Source organism: Microplitis mediator, chromosome 5 (genome assembly GCF_029852145.1).
Source record: "Microplitis mediator isolate UGA2020A chromosome 5, iyMicMedi2.1, whole genome shotgun sequence".
Taxonomy (NCBI): domain Eukaryota; kingdom Metazoa; phylum Arthropoda; class Insecta; order Hymenoptera; family Braconidae; genus Microplitis; species Microplitis mediator.
Genome location: NC_079973.1, coordinates 10,044,554 through 10,067,288, shown reverse-complemented (window position 1 = coordinate 10,067,288; position 22,735 = coordinate 10,044,554). Strand labels below are relative to the sequence as shown.

Sequence of the window (22,735 nt, the reverse complement as noted above, 5' to 3'; positions counted from 1 at the left end):
AGGGTTGTACGAGAAAAAGTTCTTGGAAATATTCATCCCCTTCTGCCCAATTTTGATTCAGCGATCCCCAAATTTATTTATACGTGCGTGTAACGTGTACATGTTTTGTGCAAATATATATATATATATATATATATATATATATATATATATATATATATATATGTACATACTCTTATTATCCCTGATTAAACAAAATGATTCACTCAGTGATGAATGTATATCTCTTTTTTAGTACTCTCTAAACGTGAATGAGTGAAATAAGTGAATATTCACTAATTCGAAGCACTTTTTGGAATTCGTGGTTCGGTTTGCACTTGGAATTAGTAAATACTCACTTAGTTTTTAATTTACTCTACAAATATTTTTGAAAGGTTCGAAAAAAATGATCAATTTGATTGCATACATAACTTTTTCTTGATTGTTTTGTTTCGAACTATCATTAAAAACTGTTAATAATTACGTGACATTGGCAATGAAAAGGTAAAATTTATTTCTTTTGAAATTTTAACTTTATTATTAATATATGACATTTAATAACTCTACTTTATATACATACTTAATGTAACTAATAAAATATATGTAATATTAAAAGTATATTTTATAAACTATAAAGTTTTATTAACTATTACTTTATGGTGGTATAAATTATAATACTATTTTTTACATTAATTCAACACATTGTTAGTCGCATATACCCTCGTTTGAAATTTCTGGTGCGTGCATTAGATCTACATATAATATTTTTTATAAAAATTATTTTTTTTAATGAAAATTAAGTTATTTTCCACTAAAAAGTTTCCCTAAATTAATTAAATGCTACTGAAAGTCAGTAAAAATTTTATGGACTTACAAATTAATTATTTTTGAGCATCGAAAAGAAAAAACTCATAGCTATTACTAGTAAAAAATTCTACAAAAACTTCCTTTAGCGTAACGAAAATTTTGTAGTAACACGATTTTTTATGAAAAAAAAACATATTTTTCCTAAATTTATAAAAAAATGTCACGTTATATAGGGGAAGGGGCGCAAATTGGGCCCCTTCAGAGAAAAGGGCTTATATGTAATATAAATGTAAGGCCATTTTGCCTCCAGATCCCTTCCCCCTATACCCAGAGAAATTATTGTTTTTTGAAATGCTATAGCGTCATATAGTATAGCCGGTCCATGTTGGCCACCAGACGGAAATTGAAATAAACACATGCAAAAATATAGTAATTTTTGCATGCGTTCATTGATAGCATGAGTTGCTCGTCACAAAGTTAGTATTCATTAGTTTGCGACCAATTTGACGACAAGTTGTCGACAACTCTAGCTTTTGCAACTTTTGGCTACAGGTTACCGCATACTTTCTGAGAAAGTTAGCGCCAGTGAAGAGCCGCAATTCGAAGGTAGGTTTCTGAAAAAATTGAAGGCAACTTTCCGTCAACTTATAGATTGCCAACTTTTGGCCACCAATTTTCTCAGAAAGTGACCGTCAACTTATTGGATTTCCAACTTTTGCCACCAACTTTCTCAGAAAGTGTCTATCAACTTTAGAAATGCTAACTTTTGCGGCCAACTTATACGTCTTGTTGGGGCTGTTAGTTTGACGCAAGTTTTTCGCCAACTTGGCTATCAGGGTTCATTTCAATTTTCGTCCGGTGGCCGAAATGACCTGGCTTTACTATGATGCCATAGCATTTCAAACAACAATAATTTCTCTGTGTATTTTTATAGAAGAAAACTTTTTATATATGGAAAAACATTCAATCCACATGAGTTGTTATCATATTACTTTCGACAATGGTTCATTTAATATCTCGGTCCACAAGATTTTCATAGTCAAGCGGAGCTCTGACAAGGGGGTTGTTTATTTTTTATCTCAAAACGTAAATATCGATATATATTTATACGATTTTATTAAGCATACATACAGTAGTACACTCGAAAGATCAAGAAAAATAAGCAATAGATCAAATTATACACGTTGTTTTATCACCCAGAAATGCAATGACTTCTTCTCTTTTTCCGTAATGACCACATAATAAATCAACTCATACAATGTCCTTTTAGTTCCGGAATAAAATTCTAATTTATAGATGGCGCCTTACGTCCCATATTTTGTGTCCCCCTTTTGCATTGACAAATACATAGCTCGCTCATGATTCGCTACCGGATCTTTTCATTGTCTTGAGAATTTCCTCGGGTCCCCGTCATGTTTTGTCGAGAAATTTACCCTTCATGGTATTCTTCAACTAACATGTCTGTATATACGTATAGATACATCAATAATAAATTTTATTCCTTGTCAAAGTGCGCACTTTAATCGCGAAGCATTGGGTACTTTTTCAGTTCTGATATTGATGACCGTACGTTCAGAAAATAATTAATAAAATATTGAAATCACTCGGATTATTATTGGAATTCACAAGCAACTTCATAACCAATCAAAAAATTCAAGTCTGCTTTAGAAGAAAATTGTCCTGGAATTTCCATTTATTATACAAAATACCATAAAGACCAAATTATTCTATCCGTTCGTTTATTTGAGCATAAGACAGGGGATAGATGCGGCTTCTTCTGAAGTTGTAGGGGTAAAATACGCAAGTATTTGAAGCATGTTTAAATTTTTCATTCTCGCATTCTTGATCAGCATAATATACGACATCCGGGTGTTGATAGAATGTAAATAAAAAATATCACTTCATTGACAATAAAAGTATGAACCCCGGCGGGAACGGCAGTAAAGTTTTCGGTAAAAAATGTATGCTGTTTTCTTAGAAAAATATGAACCTGCCTTTTTTATTCCGTCGCTTACTCATCCAGGGTAGAAGTAAGTTTTTAATTCCATCTAACGTTCGAAATTTTTGGTTGCATAGATAATTAATGTCCTATTTCTAAACCACCGCCATTTTAAAAAGTTGTGTAGGAAAAATCGGGGGGATGCTCAGCTCTGTAGCCGGAAATGTCATGGATTATAAATTTTCTCTCGTTGCTGGAGACGCCCTTTTCTGTATCCCCTATTATGTGTGGATAACATCCTATAGGTCCTGGCATTCAAAGCAGAATAAATATATACGCATACATATCTTTATAAACACAGTGAAGAGATATGGAGAACATGTGAATACAATTATACGAAAGTTGTTGTTGTAGATGACTCTTGAAAACTTCAACCCCTCGTTGGTCGTATATCAAAATATGATTCGCATTATATGCACTCTCTTGGACAAAAGCATTCATGAATTCCGTTTTTTTTTCACCTCGGGTTAAACCGAGGAAAAGAAAATGAGTCTGGAAGACGAGGAGAAGCCATGGAATTAAAAAAGGAATAAAAAGTTTAAAAACGAAAAATAAAATAAAGATAAGAGCTCTGAAAGGACAGTGGGCGGAGTGAGGCTCTGTAATGAGCGCTCGAAGGAGAGTGAGGGGCAAGGAAAAGGATGTGAAAGAAGAGGTTAGAAACCATGAGGAAAACTCGTCGAGTTGCCTTTGGCGTCTCTCTGGATATAAGCGACGCTCGACGAATATAAGGAGATATGTGATCGTAAAAGTTTAAGCGAAGTTCCCTAAGAAAATACGGATTACGGAGTAGCCAAACACTCCGACGGTCCGTGGAATTCGCTTGGAATCTTATGATACAGATATATGACAGGGTATATACTGCTTTTGGTTTAATCAAAATAATTGACCTCGCATAAATTAAACAACTAATGTGCCTGCTTAGATACTAAATAACCAACAGAAAAAAAGGATTTCTTGGCTCAAGAATTTTTTCTTACCTCCCATACAAAATCGTCGAGCTTCGAAATTTTCCCATAGATCGGCCGATGCGTGGTTTGCGATGATTGGCCAATAAATGGCTAACTATACTGGCCCGTGCATGGTGAATCATTGGCAGCCGTCTTTTTGCTTATAAAAACGGCACACAATTAACCGCCGTTCGTTGGCCAACGGTTTGATCGACTGCTCTTGATACCAAGCTTTGGCCGATGATTGATTGCCACGATTGGCCAATGCTTGCGACTGTCATGCTTGGCATACCGTTATCATCCGATATTTAGCCGATCTTCAGCCGATGCTTGGAAATTTGCAGCCATTCACAACCCAGTAATGGGCCGATTCTTTTTTTTGTATGGGCTCAAGAAAATTTTTTCTCGCCTCAAGAAAATTTTCATTTTCAAATCATCATGCAAAAATTTTCTTAAGGCGAGTAAAAATTTTTCGCGCCAAAAAATCCTTTTTTTCTGTGTACGATATGTAAGAAATTATTGCATGTATATCTGATTAAAAATGATGTTTTTTTTTATAAAGAGCTATGGATATGTCGTTAAAATAAAACTGTATCAAATTCAAATCTTTTAAAAATTCAAATTCACCCTCTCATATTGTATTAATTATAAACATCCACGATATACTATAAATATAAAGCTGAGGGTTACTCAACTTGTGGTTTGAATCCTTTCCCTTGCGACACATCAACCCTAACAATAACTCCTCTGTTGTCGGTAAATATATATGAAGGGACTGAACGGCGACGAGGACGATGGGAGGGCGCGACCATAAAGTTCCTGTATTTAATTTACTGAATAATTGGAATCAAGCCGGCTCATTTGTGTCTGGGCTGGTATTAGTTCCCTGGCGACGCTCTACATTTAAGGTATATATGAAATCCCCGGTGCAATTTCTACAGAAGATATATATAGTCTGGTGCAGTGAAGCTCACCCCTCATACTATCTTTTGCAACGATTCACAGGCTGGGCGGCTAGCATGCGAACGCTTGATGAGGAGATTTCTACGCCCTCGTAAAATCAACCCCCGCTATTTTGCTCCTGAACATTGCAGATCAGCCCTTCAGTCACTCTTCCCCGTTCTTCACATCAAACGGGAGGGTTGAATCGAGATAGCGAGATAATGGAAGACCCCGTTTCCAGCAACGAGAAAAGGGATTAATGGAGGATTGCCAAGGAAAGACAGGCGATGTGGTAATATATATAAAAAAATTTTATTTTACTCTCATTTAATGAGTCTGTTTGAAATTATCGACCCTACTTTTGAAAACCTTCAAGTAGACGGAATAAAAAATTTAGATCAATTTTTTAGTATAGCATAAAAAAACGATTTGTTCTTTACTTGAATAGTGAGAAAAAATTTTATATATATATATGTATGTAAAAATAAAATATATCGTCATTTATAATTCCAACAAGATATTCAGATGCATTCGAAAGAATCATCAGCATATATTTTGAAGGGACCAAAATGCAATTTAAACTTTGAAAACGAAGTGAAGGGGAACTAATCCTGGAGGTATATAACTGGTACCAAGAACGTACATACAAACACACACATACAAAAAAGGGTGGGGTAAGTTTGGTGGTATACGCAGGCGCTGACCAGAAATCGATGGTCGTTGCTTACTGGTCTGTCCGCTTTGGGTGAAAATTGTCGACGAAAACAACCAAGAGAAGAAGGGAGTATCTGAGAAATCTTCTGACAATTTATATATATAGGATTCATTTTATATCAACGGAATGCACAATAAAATTTAAGGGCTGGATTCCTTACTGAAAACAAAGGGGAATTGGTGTAACCGAAATACTGAAATCTAAAGAGTTAGAGTCTTATCAGGATGGGGGATTTACCTCTTTCTATGGCACATCAAAAATGTTAGAGTATTTTCAAGTATTTTCGATTAATTGCATTGAAAAAATAATTGTAAAAAAACTATGAATTTAATTCCTTACATAAAATGGACTCGATATTAAAACCTGCAGTTGACTGTAGATATTTTTTTTTTATTTTTTTTTTTTCTTATATAATTTTCGAAATGTAAAGAAAAAGACTAATAGGTTTACAAAGAGATATTTCCTACAATGGGGATAGATAATCTTACTGGTGGGTAGCAAATGCAGGTAACAGTCCGATAGGTCGAGACGCAGGTATACGGAGATGGGGTCCTATAAATAATGAATTGTTGTGTAACAGACTGGCCACCATGTGCACAGTAGGAAAATTACCCTGAACTTGAAGTAAATGATGGTATCTATGTACATCAGGTAGGGTACTGACAATAACTAACTACGACTGAGCATTTAAATGCTTTGTAGTACTTAATGGGCAATTCATACCATGACCGGATTACTATTTTACACTACAAAATTACCTTATGATGATGAATGGTTCTTTCAGAAAATTGCGCAAATTAATTTTTCCATAGTCCATCTGACATACCACCCGAAAGCGGAAATATTAAATAAAGAAAAGCTATTAAAATTTAATACAGGTGTAAAATATAAACTGTTTTTAATATATGCCAGCTAATATTTATAAATCTTATAATATGATACACTGGTTTGAAAAGAAGGTTAACTCATTAAAAACGGTGGATACCGTACTTTCATGAAATAATATGAATTTATATGCATATGAATTATAAAAGAGATAATTTGGGTATGAAAGCTCAAAATACAGATTGAGAAGCTGCAGCGCTGATTCCCTTCTCAAAAACTTCATTAGAATCCAATGAAACCAAAGAATAAGAGAAGCTAATAAAATTTTATTAGTTTCTATAGGATCTTTGGCAATTTTGATTGAATTCTATTAGAAATTTTCTATGTAACAGTATAAAGTGAATCATCTATAAAAATTGGCTACATGCTTCACATAATTCATATATGCTTCATTTTTGCCTATATGTAGATAATGCTTTATATATTTCCCCATATGTACAGTATGCATGCTTCACATTTGCTTACATTTTTCCATATGGAGAGCATGTATGCTTTATTTTTGCCCACATGTAGAGCATGTATGCTTCATATTTGCCCATATGTAGAGCATGAATGCTTTATATTTGCCCATATGTAAAGTATGCATGCTTCATATTCGCCTATGTGTAAAGCATGTATATTTGCCCGTGTAGAGCATGTATGCTTCATTTTTGCCCATATGTAGAGCATGCATGCTTCATATTTGCCTATGTGTAAAGCATGTATATTTGCCCAAGTGTAGAGCATGTATGCTTCATTTTTGCCCATATGTAGAGCATGTATGCTTTATTTTTGCCAATATGTAGAGCATGCATGCTTCATATTTGCCTATGTGTAAAGCATGTATATTTGCCTAAGTGTAGAGCATGTACGCTTCATATTTGCCCATATGTAGAGCATGTACGCTTCATATTTGCCCATATGTAGAGCATGTATGCTTCATTTTTGCTCATAGGTAGAGTATGTGTGTTTCATATTTGCCCATTTCTATATCTTTTCTATGTATGATTTATTTTTCACGGGTAGGTTTATTAACACTTTCAATTAATTATAGAATCTAAAATTTTGAAAATCATATAGATTCTTTAGAATATATATGATGTAGAACTATTGACTATACATGCTTCGCCGACAATCTATCGCTAGGGGATGGAATGAATTTCGAATATCTCTTTGTCCGGTATTTAGGAAAATCAATACTCGACTGCAACGCCACTTGGTACTGACGGGAGTTTGATAAAGCTTGTGACCAGAATGAGGTTGTCGGTACAGAAAGAACATCCGAAAGTTAAGCCTAGAGAGTGTCAATTCTTCCTTACCATCCAAGGACTTTGCTACCGTTACTGGAGAAGATAAAATGTCCTGTAGGTAATGAGAATGTCTAGGTAATAGATGATAATATCATATGGGCAGCTATCTTGTGAATTTAAAGAAATTCTGTATATTCTTAATAATATGGTATTTTGTTAAAAACTCAAATTGCTTGAATACTGAACAAAAATTTCTGTATAATGCAGTTCAATATTTTGTTTGATACGAAAAATAGTAACACATAAATTGTAAAGAAAGTAAAAATTTCAATTATCACAAGCGATATTAAATCAAAGTCGTATTAATAGCTAATAATATATATAACAGTAATGAAAGTTTAATGGTAATATAATACCGTTAAATTTTGAAATTATGAATGTACGAAACTATTATTCATGACCATGTCGTGTCATTAAAATCAAATATCTGTAGGTAACTGACATCTTATCGCTTAAGTCTCTCATAAACGTTTGTTACCGTTTAGATTTATGAATGATAAAAGGTGTGAATTGTAACAATAAAACGTGTTTATTTGTGATGAAAATCTTATGTAAGTACAATTTATACATTTATTATGCTAACACTTGTTAAAGAAAAGGTAATTTGTGGTTGAGTATCAACAACTATTGTAGATAACATTGGGCTTTACTGTATCATCATAAAGTATCTAAATTTTTTAATACCAGATAAAACTTCCAAAATTTTCAAACGAGGGTAAGTCAATATTTTTTACCTTACTTCTATCTTTTTATTTTACATGTAAATATTGTTATTTTTGTAAAATTCAAAATTAATGATGTACGCAAAATAATGATTGTAATAATTACCATTTTAAGTTTTTAAATGACTATTGATTAATTTAATGTTAAGATCGACAAATTTTCGTTTCAAATTTCAAAAAATTTGCAGTTTTTCAAAATGTGTTATTATGATTTAAAATGGATTATTAAAATCTACTGAATGCAAATTTCAATCAAATCTATTAGGAAGTAAACCTCGAAACTAATTTCGTGAAGAATTCAAAATTTGTGAAAATAAAAATTGGCAATACCAAAAAAAAAAGTTGTATGCATGTGTCTGCACACTACTACATTCACCCGGGATGCGTGCGCACTTTTCCATGATGGCCGCGGTATTTCTCCTGGAATATCCGGTTATCGTCCACGTCAACTGGGCGGGGAAAGAGCTCAGATAGTTCGAGGGCAAACCGGTCGGAAACAGGAAGGGATGAACGACTATGGTAACGGGATGCTATTGGCAGAATTTCCATGGGGCGAGGCTGTGTAATCCGAACCATCATGATTACGGCCATCATGGATTCCAATATGGTTGATGAAATTTCTATCAATAAATCTTCGATCTTGGCAAATTCGCGATTTCCAAAATTCTGTTGCAATAAAACGAGGTATCGTATCTACTGAACAATAATCAAATTAAGCAGTTTTCTGTATAACTTAGTTACACAAATGTGTAGGGGAGGGTGGGGCAGAGCGGCCCCCCTAAGCCAATTATTATTTTTTGTGGCTTTCAACCATAAGATCACTTTACTTTTGTCCTATTTCGAACAAATTTATGGACATTTTGCCAAAATTCTGAAAAAAAATTTTTTTTTTTTGTGGGGCAGAGCGGCCCCCCTTCAAAAAGTGATAAAAAAAATTTTTTTTTTCGTTTTTTTTTTTTTTAAATTGTTTTCATCATTAAGAATGTATTTCTTCCTCTTGACAACTATTTTTGGTTTTATATTACTCGAAAAAAATTTTTTAAAGCGTAAAAAATCGTTCATTCTCGATTACCTTAATTACTAATTGTTATTTAAGAAAAAAAACATCAATTCTATAATTTTACTTTATTTCAAAAATTTATCAACTAAAAAAAAAATTTTAATTTTTATAAATTTTTAGTGACCAAATTTGCCTCTTACATAGAGAAACGGCCGAAAAATATGAAAAAATAATTTTTTCGGAAGTTTCGGCTGGTCCATTTTGCCCCAGGTGTTATGTGTAGGGCTAGAAATGTGGAATTATACTAATTTTTTTTTAATTTGACGATAAAAATATGAAAAAATCACTTTATCAAAATTTTGGGCTTGTCCATTTTGCCCCAAATGTCATGCGTAGGGGTAAAAATGCGCAAACATATCGGATTTATAGTAATAAGTCGAATAAAAAAGAATTTTTTTTTTGGTCAAAATTTCAGGGGGGCCGCTCTGCCCCACCCTCTCCTACAACTACATTTATTCTTTTTGTACCTAATTTCAACGTGATCCTTGATCACGTGATAAGTGTCCATAAAAGGGGAGTTAAAAAGACATCGACCTTTGGACATTAAATGCATAAGCTTTTATGCTGCCTGGTTCAAATATCAAAAAACTAAATAACTAACGAGCATGGAACGAATTAAATCTGAAGTATGTACATACACTGAAATAAAAAGTAAATGGAAGGGTTAAAAATAATTCCTTGCATACTAACTTCATAAGCTTGTAAGTAGGGCAACCAGAGCACGACGGTCTACTTAAGCAAGTAATTACTTCTTGTGCTCAGAAAAAATGGATACTTTGGCCAAAGAATATTTTTTTTGACCATAACTGTACCAAAAGTTTAAATTCTTGCACTATTTGGCGGGAAGAAAGTCATACTTCTCTCTTATGGGAAAACAAATGATAAAACATTGGCGCATGCGCCATTCTTTCCGTAAATAGAGGCAAAAATTTAAACTTTCAGGTGAAGATCTGAGGAAAAATAGTGTACACACCACAGAAGGACGTAGGACTTCCTAATTGGTCTTTGCTACCCTTCCCTTTGGCCTGAGTAGGCAATTATACATGCGGGCGAAAATGTCCTACGGAGAAATTATTGTTGTTTGAAATGCTATGGCGTCATAGAAAAGCTGGATTTTGCTGACCAACTGACAAAAATTGAAGAAAGACATGCAAAAACTACCACGACGTCATGGTACCACAGTCAAATTTGCAATGATTACAGTAATTTGAAATATACCTATACAAAAAAAAAAGAACCGGCCCATTACTGGGTCGTGAATGGCTGCCAATTTTCGAGCATCGGCTGAATATCGGATGATAACGCGTTAACTGTGCACCGTTTTTATAAGCAAAAAGACGGCTGCCAATGATTCACCATGCATGGGCCAGTATAGTTAGCCATTTATTGGCCAATCATATTGAAAACCACGCATCGGCCGATCTATGAGAAAATTTCGAAGCTCGGCGACTTTGTTTGGGTAATTATTCAAGTTAAATGCATTTTTGAAAATGGTCATTCTAAAACGTCCGAAATTTGATTGACAAAAAAAATGGGGCCCTTAAATGAGCCATAGAAAAGACATTTTATTTATCTTCAGTACTAACAACAGTTATCATTATAAATCATAAAATATTTCAATAAAGGTGACTTTATATATGATAAAATATTTCAATTTGTAACTTAAAGACCTACATAACATACCGAGTATTGTATTTTATTACAAAACTGGGGTTTCATGAACTTCAATTTTGACTCTATGATTTTATTAAGAAATTAAAAGTGCATCAGTGATTCTTAAGCATACATTAAAATTCAAATAATTTTTCAACGGACCATAAACCATAAATGGGGTAGTTAAGAACGATATATAGGGTATTATTATTAGAATCACTTGACTGTAATAAACATTTAACGTTCCGATACTCGGTAGTAGAAAAGGATTTATTTCAATATTCAATAAAATTTATTTGTGGCAACTAAAATCCTAATAATTCTTTGAGTATTATTCATAAATGCGCATTCAAATTCTTCAAAAGTATTTTGTACATATATTTGACTACAAGGTATAAAAGGATCAGTAAATATTTTATCTTATCAAATTAAAACTGACAAATAATTTGTGTCAAATATATAGTACAGTTAATGCGACTGTAAATATATTTTAGTGCAGATATTCTTTTTATTGCTGCTAAAATATTATAACTAGAATAATTCTCCATTAAATGAGGGAAGAAATTTAGCAAAAATTCCTTACATATTGAAGCAAATTAATTTTTCTGTTATTTATTTGATAGGTCTCAGAATTTTAAGAAAGTCGGACATGATGGCCGCAACCAAAAATTTAAAAAAATTTTTTTTTTGCGATATTTATCGACACTGAGTAGTGCATTAAAGCAATATATAGTCCGCTTGGGTAAATTAATGAACTCATCCACAAAATTGAAACACTATGAGACTTGAGCACACTATAGTTTTAATTTATTTAAATAGATTTAGATTTGTTAAATTGAAATTCATTTTACATCTAGTGTATTCAACACTACACATATGTACAACATTTAACACATTATGTATATTTATATATATATATATATAAAATTGGTATTTTTATATTTTATTTTTATCCCAAAAAATTAAATTCTTTGGTAATACTAAAATGTATCTAAGTCCTTTTTAGTTGGAAATTTTTCTAAGTCTTTTTCTAAACGGAATTCTTTTATGTATGTATGCATCAATATATGTATGTGTGCCTGGGCTCTATGAGTATCAAATGAGGTTTATGAGTTTGATATGAGGTTCAGCTTAGTCGAGTTGGGTTTTTGAGTATGAAATGAGGGTGAGTATAAGGTTTATGAGTTTGAAATGAGGTTCAGTTTAGTCGCATGAGGTTTCTGAGTATGAAATGAGGGCCAGTAAACTCCATTGAGGGTGAGATGAGATTCACTTTGCTCTTTTGAGGATCAAATGAGGGGCAAAACCCAAAAATGAGTGTGAAATGAGGGCTAAAATTTCGACTCGGGTACTCCATATTATAAAGAATTAGGCTGGTTAAAACTTAATGTGAGAAGAGATTATTTCATATATATATATAGATTGTTTATTTTACAAAGAAATAAAACTAAATTATAATCAATTATTTAGATCGAAATTAGAATTTCTGCGGATTAAATTAAGGAGAGGCGATGTCAAACATGACTATCTGCGTTAATTTACCAAGAAATAATTCTGCTATTTATGAAAACTCTTTCCTGATTCATGGCATCAAAATTTGGAATTCATTACCGGCTGGTATATTACAGTAATTGACAACTTCGAAAATTTTAAACATCTTGTTTTCACTTCTTCTTGCGATTAATGTAATTACGATTATCCTGTGGTTTAATATGTTAGTGTTATTAATTAGTATCGGCTTTTCAAATTGAATTGCGAACACTGTATCAAATGTGTACCTGTAAATTATTAACTTTATGTATTGTTAATGATCCTGAAGGAGCTTAGAACTCCAGGATCGAATAAAAATTTTTTATCTATCTATCTATCTATGCCATTGCAAAATCTAGGACAACGAAAGTGAACATCACATTAATTTCAAATAGGTGTGTGTAATGTAAATAAATGACTTTCCCATGAAAACGATGGATAATAAATATCTACTCTTAAGTAACATAGAAGTGCAAACATATTTATCACTACTAATTTGTATTTCATGAAATTTCATGCATGCAAATACGTGATGCTTTTTTATATCACTTCCTGACCGCTGAGATATTTGATAGCCTTAAATATGAATTTTCTTTAAAAAAAAAAACGGTGTAACTCCATGCTATCCCAGTGTTAAAGTTTATCGGAGTTAAATTTAACCCCGTACTCTCTCAAAGTTCATCAGAGAAGTTCACTTTGAATTAGTGAATATTCGCTGGGAACCAGCTCTAAGTATATCACTGGTTGAATTAGTGGTATACTTATAGCTGTAGAAATAGTGACATATCCACTCTGATTTACAGTGAATTTCATTAATTCATTTTTAGAGGGTGTTAAAATTTTTCCCGGTGTTAAGTGATGTTAAAAAATAGTAGTCTTATTTTCGGAATATATCAGAACTTGAATTGTATTTAAAATACACTAAACAAAATTTTTTATTGTTTCAAAAGTTAATGCACTGAGAGAAAAATTTACTAATATTTGATAAATTATATATATCAGATATTCGAATGTATTTATTAAATATTATTCACATATCAAATATCGACCTTTCCATCGGCTAAATATTAATGAATTGATATTAACATTTGATAGGTCACTGATCAACATTTAAATGGAAGCTTTACACCCTCATACTCTTATCGGAGTTAATTTACTCCGCATGTACATCCTTTTAACACCGGTTCGATAACACCCCTAAGTAACACCACTAAATGATTCCATTTTTACTCTAAAACCAAGTGATGTGTAGTCAAAATCAACATACTTGCCAAATAACATTGAAACCATAATCAATCTATAGACATTTAATACACCTTGAAACGTGTTTTAAATGACTATGGAGAACCATAGTTTCGCTTATGGCCTTACCCCAGTCAAAAAACAAATTCGGATTTAAGTCTCAAAGTTCTCAATGAGGTTTTTGAGGATCAATTTAGAATTTTAAGATTGACACCAGTATAGAAAATTATCCTAGTTTAATCCTCAAAGTAATATTCGCGACCCATTTTACCACTTTGAGGGCTAAACTGAAATAACATAATCTGGATTAAAGCCTCAAAATTAATTCGTTGAAGATTTTGAGGTCTCAGTTATAATTTAAAATCGATAAATTATTCGCATTTAGACCTCATAGTTCATTGAGGATTTTGAGTAGTAAAGTAGAGTTACTTCCTGGGCACTCTCTTAAATATGAAATAGTGAAATTAGTGACTATTCACTATTTACTAGTGAAAAGTATATCACTAATTCAAATAGTGGTATACTTTGCACTGGCAATAAGTGACTATTCACTGCCAAATAGTGATTTTCACTAATTCGTTTTTAGAGAGCACCAAATAAAACATTAAATGAATTCAGGCTTTTGACGACTAAACCTAGAATTTGTTTTTTGACTCGGGTAAACACTTGTAAGGGGTGGTAACACACTTGGTTTTAGAGTGTTACCACCCCTTTTTTGACAGTGTACATATTACTGATCTCAATTTATTAATATTTGAAAAATTCGGATATGCCACCTGGCTTATTGTATTTAATTATTTAACTAAAATAATTTAACCGATGACTATATTCTTAGTTACAACTAAACGTATATTCAATGACCAAATTTAATAAAATTATTTTCGTAACATACCTCATTCGCCCATGGTGTTGACACCTGATCTTGCTGCTCACATCCGTAATTAACAGAACAAAAAATAATAACTGTCTCACAAAAATAACAGCTCAACAAATAAAATTGGCTAGAACTACACAGAAGAATGTCGTTGAGAAATCACTTCTTGTAAACAACAATTCAAAAAACTACTATATAATTACGCTTTTTTTTCCACAATTACAATACTGACATTCAATAAATGAATTATCATATCAATTACATCTTGCACCAATTAATTTTTTATCAACGATTGTCTCATAAAATTCTTCACTAAATTCAAAGAAGTTTATATCGTAATTACAAGTAATTAAAACTTTTTTTGAATTCTACTGTAATAAATAATTTCTTCTTTGCAAAAACAAAAAAGATTTTCTATTATTATTATTTTTATTCAGAGAAAAGAATCTCCGACACTCACTATCGACAACACGATGGCGGTCATGGAGTCTGACGTGGGGTTCGAACGTGCCGCCAACAATGTGTGCGATAGATACTCTCTGAACGCATAACAATGGACCAAGATTGTGAAAAGGCGCTCATGGTATCTGAATAGTACACGGCGAGCACTGAGTCGTCACTTAGTAAAACGCTTGCGACGGCGCATAACACCCTCCTGTTTCTTAAAAAAACTCTTGATGCGCCGTCTCCACTACCCCCTCGCGATATAGTCAATTCATTTTATCTATCCCACTCTACTGACTCAAACCTCCCACGCTTCGCAGTATTCCATTCGTTTCGCGAATTTGTTCCGCCAGTCGCGTTCGCGAACACGTTTATAAGACCAATCTCTACTAGCTAACAACTCCCCACTTTTTCTACACTATTGCGTCATCCGCCCCACTACGTCGCTCGTGAGTTCTCTCATACTGATGCTATACCACTACCACTGCTGCTACATCACATGTGTGCTTCAGTAGAAATGCCTGCATGTCTCATAATATGTGGAGGACTAAAGTAAGATCACTACTACTGCCACATACGCCAATGGATTTAGCGGCTCCGATAGTTTTGTTGAATAAAATATGTGCAGGCTACGGGGATGTTTATTATTTCAGAGCTGGTGTAAATTTGATGCAAAATTATTTTGGTCATTATTTTTAATATTTAGGGAAAATGGAACGGGCCAAAATTTTTTTTTTGGTTAAAAATGTTGATGGCTTGTAGAAGAGTAGGGGGTAAGTTGACCTACCGGACATTTTAAAATTTTTAATGGAAAAAATTTTTCGCGGTCAATTTGACCTTAGATTCATTTTCTTAGTTTTCAATAAAAAATAAACAAAATTTACCCAAAACTTTGGAATCGTAACCAAGTAGAGGGAGAGGCAAAATGTACACCGTAAGAAAAAAGGGCTTGATGCAGTATAATTGTGTTCATCCCCCCCCCCCCCCTCCCTACATACTTGATATTTCACACCAAGAAAATTTCACACTGAAACACCGAAAAAAAAATTTTTTTCGGCGCAACAAAAAAATTCATTATAAAATGAAGACAAAAAATTTCTTAAGAATAAAAAAAAATTTTTTGATGAAGAAAATTTTTTTCTGTCCCAATTCATAATGCAAAAAATTTTTTAGGGCAAGTAAAAATTTTTCGCGAGGTCATTTTTTTGTGTAATTGTTGATTACCAATGAAACTTCATAAAACATCGAATAATTGATCTGTGTGTAATTTGTTCGTGCAAATTTACATGTCAATTTAATTTGCATTATAAAAATTCTTCAGAAAATAAAGTATATGACTCGTGTACTTCATACAATAAAACTATATATAAAAGAAGAAAAAAAAATGAGGATGGAAAGTAAAAGGACGAATTACTTGTTAAGAGAAATCGGTACTCGTCTTGACTTTGTATAAAGGAATCTTGGCCATTAATCTTGAAGAGGCTATCACGAATCATGTGTAAAAGAATTTTATGTTTATAATCGAGTGAATCGCGAGAACGAGCCGATTGAGGTGGGTCATTTCAACATTTACTTGACCTCTTGAAGTGCAAGGTGCGGCTCCCACGCTATATTGCTACATATAACTTGAGAAATGTGTCGAGTATTTTTTTTATACTTCATGAGCCATATACCTTTTAAAATAAATTCAAGTACAAGTTTATTTTGTATATCAAAACATATATATTTATCTCATGGCCATGATTTTTTCTAAAAATATTTTTCTGTTTTATTTAATTAGTTATGAAAGTTAAATTTTTTTTCGTTTAAAAAAATATTCATGTATGGTGTTGAAAAGAACGGAGCAAGTTTGTCACCCTGGAAAAAGCAACCAATATTTGTGAGAACTAAAAATTAATATGAAGAAGGGTAAAAATCACTACTGCCCAGAAAAAAATTTTTGTCTTCAATTCATAATACAAAAAAATTTTTACACGAAGAAATCCTTTTTTTCTGTGTATAAAATAAAAAAAAAAATATTATTCAAGATTTCGGAGTGACCATATCGCCCAGGCTGATTAAATTGCCTTATTTTTACTTCGATTCCCGTAAAAAAAGTGCAGATTTACATCATTTTTGTAACGAATGTAATGAATTTGTTGTTTTTAACATAAAATTTCGTAATTATTATTAGGAATTAATGTGACATATTAAACAAATTTTGAAAGAGATTTATTGATGATTGTAATTCAGAAATTACGAATTTAATTACCTCTTTATCAGTTTTTTAAATCTTTAATTTCAAATTCAACATCCATTTCGTTGAATATTCAAATTATATGTCAAAATCAGATTTTTATTCGTAAATTTCTTAAATTTTATCATCATTTTTTTTTTAAATTGAAAATTTGTATTTAAAATTATCATTACAAATTTGTTAATTCGTCTACGCGTTTTTTTTTAATTTAATCTCCCACGAATGTCTATAATTTAATATGACAGTGAAATTAGAGAATTTTTAAGCTAATAGACAATTAACAACTTTCGAACTTTTTTTTCAACAAATCGAGTGCAAAAAAAAAACTAAAAATTTGCACTTAAAGAAAATTAAAGAAACTATAGGTGCAATTTTTTTTATTATTTTTTTTTTTATAATTTATCGTTTTGAAACAATTCAAAGATTACTAACCGTCCACTATCAATATCTTGCTATTAGTCAATGTCTAATAAGTTTTGGGTTTTTTTTAAACCAATGAATTAAAAAAAATATATTTCGAAAAAATTGCACCCATAGTTTCTTTAATTTTCTACATGTGCATATTTTTTTTTTTTTTTTTTTTTTTTTTAATTAAATTGTTGAAAAAAAAATCCAAAAATTGTTAATTGTCTACTACAGGATCATAATTTAATGATGACCTTTATTCAAAACTAGTGATTTAGAAATTAAAAAAATCGACAAATCACAACTTTTGCTCAAAATTAAATCGATTTTTGATGGAAAATTACAATGAAAAAAAATTGAGAAAAAAAATGTACATTCAAGATTTCCACAAGAACCTTTAAGTAAAACTGAGTAAAAATCGATTGGCAGACGAGGTTATTTTCTGGGCTGTGCCCGGGACTCAACGCAAAACTGTCAGCGCGTGAGCAGACTTTTTGCACCATCCCTTTAATTTAATACAATGCATTAAAAGACCAACGTATACTTTTTATTATTATTATTATCCCATAAGAATCTTTATTAAAGTGTAATAATTAATATTGACACTAATAACAAAATCATCAAGTTAAAAACAGTAATTACTACACATGTCATGTATTACCTTACTAACTGGGCGTTAAAATTCCACTCAATGTTTGATGCAGAAAGTCAGTGAACAGAATTAGTAGTAGTGGGTCTAGTCTGAATATACATTGAGAAACATTACGGGGATCCTACGACGGCCTAGAGTCGTTGTTATATTTATCGAGATACTCAAATACATTTTATGATCTATTAAACACTACGTCAAAACGTTTCATACCGGCCCAAAGCAATACAGTAAAAACCTTTGCAGCTACGCTTAATCTTGAGAGTACAACAAATATATAAACAAACTTTGATTTCATGTCATATCGTGATGACTGATTGAATTTAATTACCCAATAGCCATCGAACATCATATTTTTATTAATTAATTAAATTTTTACTACTGACCATAACTTTGATAGAAAAGCTCACTTTTAATTTTGATAATGACATCAATTAGGACAAAGTATGAGATCATAAAAGTCTCCGTGTGAAAAAAAACTCGACGTCGAACTTCAAAACTTGAGACAAATTCAGACCTTTGTCGAACTTTTTCGAGGTTTCACAGATGCGAAAATGATCGAAAAGTTGTAAATTTTGATCATTTCTGCGACTCGATTCTAAAAAAGTTCGAAAACATTGAAAATATTGAAGTTTCATACTGATAACTCGTGGAAAAGTCTTTTGAAAATTGGAAATTCTGACCATTTTTGAAAGTTACTTTTTTATATTTTGGAGAAACTTAGTAGAAAATGAATGAATTTTCTGAAAATTTCTTTCTAAAATTTTGGTTTCTTTTTTTAATTTCATCCCATAATTTTTCCATATTTGTAATTTTATTAATATCGAGGTATTACGAAATTTTCTAAAATTTCGAAGTTCAAATGAAGCTTTTTTGAACTTATTTTTTATACGGTTCGTTTTTCACTTATAAAAAAGGTTTCAATTTTTTTTTTAATCCATTTGGAAAATTTTAGCAATTGATTATTTTTTTAGCAATTGATTATTTTTTTTTGAGTGAGATTAAACCACTCAATAGAAATTGGAAAATTAAATGAAAAATCATTTCATTTTCATAGTTATGTTTCATAGTTTGGAATATTAGAATAAAGTTCAAATTTTAAGAATAATCTTGATAATTAATTATCATTAATTTTTTAAATAAGCTCGTAAGTGGACCCATAATCGCTCACTAAAAGTTGTGATATCCCATTACTCGACCAACATATGGCCCTTTACGTGTGATTTTGAAAACAGTCACTTAATTTTAATTTATACTAAACCATCAATACTTTGATCCATCATGTTCTCATTTATTGAGATTCACAAATAATTATTTATCAATGATACTTTTTTACTTAAAATTTTTTTTTATAAAAATTTAAAAAACGCATGCATGCATGAATCAGTTAAAGTGACCGACTAATGGTACTATTAGTCTTCTACTTGTGTTTTTAATTTTGCTGAATGATTGTCTTGTCAATAGTTTTGGTCAAAGTATTTTTTTTTTAACTATAGAGTTTACCCGGAAATGATTTTTAAGCAGACTCATAACGTTGGAGTTCTACACCTTCGTTTTTTGTTTGAACGACCAATTAGAACACGTGCGAACAACCTGTTTAATACCGTTAACTCATGAGTTTGTAGATATAACTCATTGGTCTTGACCAAGAAAGAAATTAAAAATACGGACATCCGACGGATAACGTTCACTTGTCGACCTTCCACCTGTCAATTAACACCAAAAATCTTCTTACAAGTTTAACACTTTTACTATCAGTCTCGAATATTTTTATAAAATATTTCATTTTTCACAATATTGTTACCAAAATTTTAAATCTCAATTTAATCACAAACTGAACTATGAAATATATTATTTTTGTTTTGTAAATTTAAAATCTCACACAATATTTTTTTTTATCTCAACGCCGGCAAAGTGTAAAATCATGTCAAAGTGGTCGGTCCTTATGACGATTGAAATTTTTTTTAAACCTCAACACCTTGAAGACTTTGCACATTCTGAGGATTTTAACTGACCACAAACTGATGCTTCCTCATTTTCCGTTTTTTTTTTTATTTCTATATTTACGCTCCTCAAGGATTATTTCAAGGTCAGGGAAACTTTCTGACGGAAATGAACAAAGATGTAACGCGAAGTATTCTGTGGTCAAGTTGTCGGAAATATTTACCTCGTGGAACTAATTGTCTATTGACACAGATGGTGACAAACAAAAAAAACGAAATCTAGTAAAGAATAGAAATCTAGAGCATATACTTAGGAGCCTAAAACCATGTCGTTGTTTAGGCAATATCAATTTATCGAAATTTAGAACGGTTTTTTTTTTTTTTTAAATCATGCCAACTAAATTGTGTTGTTATTTCTTACTGAATATTTTTTTTTAGTATTTATACACAGAAAAAAAAAAATTTCTTGCCCCAAAAATTTTTCGCATTACAAATTGAAATCAAAAATTTTCTTGGGGTAAGAAATCCTTTTTTTCTGTGTATAAAAAATTCAAAGGACAATCGTTTACTGTGTTTACTATTTTCATATATTTTTCTTTGAAAAAGAATCATACATTGAAAAAAGAAAAACGGTGTTAGAATTTTTCCCGGTGATAAGAAATGTCAAAAAAAAACGTATTTTTATTTACGAAGGATCAGAAGTCAAATTTTGATTCAAATCGTCCCTCTGAAAATAGTCAAAATAGTCAAAATAGCTCAAAAAACGTCGACATCTGATGAAAACTCTAAGAAAAATCGAATAACTTCCCTTTTTTTGGAAAATTTCAATTTTTCATGGCGGGAAGTTCAAAAATGAATACGAATTCAATCATAATTGTTTTCGCAGGACAAAAAAACTTAAATTTTATAAATCCATGTTTTGTTTAATAAATAAAAATTTTATCCAGCAGAATTATTGTGCATAGAAAACAAAAATTCTTGACACAAGAAATATTTTGCATTATGAATTGAAACAAAAATTGTCTGAGGATTAGAAAAAATTGTTTTCCTGCCCCAGAAGAATTTTTTCTCGTCCTAAAAAATTTTTTTTTCAATTCTTAGTGCAAAAAATTTCTTGGGATAAAAAGAATTTAGGACTTAATTTATTCTACAGTAAAAATTAACGGTTACTTATAACGCTAATTATCACATGTCCTGTGAGTCATAAAAAATTAATTATAAAAAATCAATAAAAAAAAAAAAAATTCATTTTTGAAATTTTAATGTCTGAGCCTGATTATGTATTTAAAAACACATAAATATTTAAAATCGTTGATATTCATCAATTAAAAAAAAATAAAAAAAGTTCTTACCATCTCTTGTAAAATTTATTTTTTGAGGGTCATACATTTTAAAACATGTTACAATAATATTCAAAGATGTTAAAAAATAATTTTCGTTCAATCTCCGCTAGTAAATATTCAAAATAAAGTTGTAAATTAATTTTATGTATTCCTAAAAACTCGAAGTAATTTGATACTCCAAATTAAAAAAATTTTCGAAAAGAATATTAACTCTATGTATCTTTTGTTTTCATCATATATACATTTGATATCACCGCGAGATTAATATCAATTTTATCATGAAATTAGTGCCATTAATTTTTATAAACAAGGAGCTTTCACAAACATATAAGTGTAAACCATTTTAAATGTATGAAACGTGTTAAATTAAACATAACATTTTTTATTATGTTTGTAAAGTTTTATGGTAGTTAACTAAATTATATATGTACTAAATAACTATTTAATGGAAGTTAAATGTTATTTATCTATTTATTCATTGCACATAAAATAAAATGCTATAAATTAATATATTTAAATTACAAGAAAAAAAAAAAAGAAAACTTGATTCTACTTTTATTTATTCTATGCACTGTAAAAAATTTTTGGTGTGAAAATGGTCCCCAAGAACTTAGTAAAAAGTCCTTGGGGCCATTTTCACAATTCTTATTAATTGTTTCAAATATTAATTTATTTAATGCCGTAAGATGGACGGGCGAGTCGAATTTGAGATTTGCAATTTGCGATTTCCGATGTCGGAAAGCGAGGACTAATCGTGGAAATGGATAGGAAAATTCATTATTATTCTCATCCATCTCCACCCATCTTCATCCATCTTGATTTATCCTAATTTATCCTCATAATTTCTTATTCATTGTTTCAAATATCAATTTTTTATACTAAGTCCTCGGTGTGCATCGACGGTGTGAAATTTTTTTGGTGTGAAACATCAAGCGGTGTCAGTTAACACGGTATGAGTGTTATCTTGCACACCGTTCGGTGTTTTCAGCTCAAAACTCATACATTGTCCGATCATATGATCTGTAGTTAAAAATGACCCAAAAACTGTTTTTAATATTAAAATTGATT

The 22,735-nt window shown here is 31.2% G+C and overlaps 1 protein-coding gene across 1 annotated transcript in view; it reads right to left on the bottom strand.

Moving 5' to 3' along the window:
* The window catches only part of LOC130667765 (homeobox protein abdominal-B-like), an 88,390-nt gene extending 73,705 nt beyond the window's left edge, over positions 1 to 14,685 (bottom strand). Inside the window, exon 1 of the mRNA XM_057469599.1 lies at positions 14,666 to 14,685. The gene's annotated coding sequence lies outside the window, so the exon portion shown is untranslated. The remainder of the gene's footprint in view (positions 1 to 14,665) is intronic.
* Positions 14,686 to 22,735: the final 8,050 nt, after the last annotated feature.